The 2,519-nt window shown below is 39.0% G+C and overlaps 1 pseudogene; it reads right to left on the bottom strand.

Moving 5' to 3' along the window:
- Positions 1–950: 950 nt before the first annotated feature.
- Positions 951–1,340, bottom strand: LOC122425162 (annotated as a pseudogene).
- Positions 1,341–2,519: the final 1,179 nt, after the last annotated feature.

Here is a 2,519-nt window from a genome sequence, read left to right as displayed (position 1 = left end):
CAGTAGCATTTTTACAATTCTCCTTATGAAGAAAATGAGGCAAAGGGATATTTATACAAGATTAAACAGCTTTAAGTGTCAGAGCCAGGATTTGAATGCAGGCAGTTTGCTGTAGACCATTAGGCTACCCCGTTTCTTAAACGACTGTTACATGTTTCATGTCGCTCTGATAGTCAGGCAAAGTGCAGTTCAAGAGGTAGTTACTGAGATTCTATCATGTGGAGGGCACTGGGCTAACTTCTTGGGCATTATTTTTTCTCAGGGAGAAATAAATCCATCTCTTAGCTTAAATTGGCTAGAGTTTAGTAGAGAGATTAAGACAGACATGCACAGTATACCTACAATGTAGAAAGACATTCATGGTGAAAGAATAAGCAAAACACTATGACAATAAAGGTAGGACAAGTGGCAGTGGTCTCTAGCAAAATTTAGCGACTGTCTTCTGTCTTCACTTATCAGTTACAGATCCTTTTGTTGTGTGTTTTTCAATGTCCAGTATAAAGAAACAAAGACTTTATTGTCAATTGTTGTGCCTCAAAACTGAGCTTAATCCATCTGAAGTATGTTACTCTTAATTTCAATGCTTATGTTGACTGTAAGGTTTGTAAAACACGCTTTAGTACTGGCATGATATCACAAAACAAGGCAAGTGTGGAAGACAGTGAGAGCTTATAAATCGCACCTTATTTATTTACTTTAGCTCTTTTTGTTAACATCATTATTTCTCTTCCTGCCTTGCTCTGAGTCTTTGATTTCCCAGAGTATAAGAGTGTCGTGTACTTTTTGGTGTTTTGAGACAAGCTCAGTTTGTCTTTGCTCTGCAGGGCCTTAAATATTTCTGACAGTTTCCAAACCTTAACGCAATTCAAAGTGTCACGGGAGGACACATGTCGGACTCTTGCTGTGATTATTGTCATAGAGGAAGGGCTCAATTATTATTATTTTTTTTGAAAAACCATCTCCAGTCAGTTTTATTAAGGAAAATTGTACATGATTTACTTTTCACCAGTCTGTTCTGGAGTGCTTCTAATGATATCAGAATCGCCTGGATCAATGATAGCCAGTGTGCATACTCTGTAATATTTCCACATGCTGTGCCCAGTTCAACATTATTGCTACAGTAGTGATGGACACCAGTGTTGGCCAACATGGCGTAATACTCTATATCAGATTTCCTCAAGGCTGGGCAGTTGTCGGCGAGTATAACCAGTTTCGCTTTGCCTTGTCTGCTCATTCTCAGTCTGCTTGTACCCCAGCACATACTTTCCACTTTTCATAAGCAGTTGGAGCCTAGGGTTGATTGACTCCAGTGACTTTTTCATTTTCTTTGTGGCCACCATCATCCTGCCTTAGGTGAGGGACACCCCCAACCAAGAGCAGCCTCCAAGACGTCCGAGGAGTGAGAAAGGCATGCTCAATTATTATTGGTTGCTATTGCTGGGTTTGTTTTTGTTTTTTTTTTTTTTTTGTAATTTCTGTCAGACTTCAAACCTCAAAAACCATTTCTGTCATACCCTCCTGATTTGAATTCTGTGACAAGAGCAGAGGAAGTGTGTCTGGCAAAGAAAGTCATGTAACACGAAGTTGGGAAACTATAGGTCCTTTCGGTCAAGTCCAAATTGTCAAATTTGGTTGAGTATACTGGTGGGCTAATTGTGTATCCATGCATTCATGCTGGTGTGCTATTTCGCTTCCATCGTGTCCGACTCTGTGACCCTGTGGACTGCAACCTGCCAGGCTTCTCTGTCTGTCCATGGGATTCTCCAAGCAAGAAGTATGAGTAGGTTGCCATGCCCTCCTCCAGGATATCTTCCCAACCCAGGGACTGAACCTGTGTCTCCTGAATTGGCAGGTGGTTCTTTACCACTGAGCCACTTGGGAAAGCCCAATTGTGAATATGGACTGATAAAATAAATGCAAGTGTTTGACTGCATTTTGTGACTTTTAACATGTGAGTTGCTTACATCTGAGACAAACAAAACAGACCTGTCCTCTGAGAATGATGTGAAAAGTATGATTCTTTAAAATAATAGGCTTGCTGGGAAGTTAAAAAGCAATGGAATTGTATCTGAATTTTGAATCTACTTTGTCTTTGTATCTTATTCCAGACATTCTTACCTGATTCCATAGCTTGCCCCACACTAATAAGTATCTAAATCACTTTCACTATGAATTTGGGTAAAACGTCATTAGCTGCATCTGGAATGGGTTAGATGTGTAACATATTTCACAATTAAGTTTAAGTTATTTTTAGATTATTTGCTGTTTTGAATTATTTACCCCTCTGCTTTCAGTTATTGCAAAAAGAAAATCAAGATTTGACTTAACTATTCATAAAATTCTGAGTTTATCTTCAAGGTGTTCATCCCCTAAAGTATACAAGTGGTATGAATAATTCCAATGCATATGTCAGCTTCTATGTGGTGTTCTAGGATGCACACATTCAATATGAACTGTGTTGAGATTCTGTTTTCCCTGGCTCAAGGCAAATATGTTCTTTGAAATGTAGATATGTATAA

The sequence above is a fragment of the Cervus canadensis genome, chromosome 22 (genome assembly GCF_019320065.1).
Source record: "Cervus canadensis isolate Bull #8, Minnesota chromosome 22, ASM1932006v1, whole genome shotgun sequence".
Lineage (NCBI taxonomy): Eukaryota > Metazoa > Chordata > Mammalia > Artiodactyla > Cervidae > Cervus > Cervus canadensis.
This window is presented reverse-complemented; position numbering and strand designations above follow the sequence as displayed.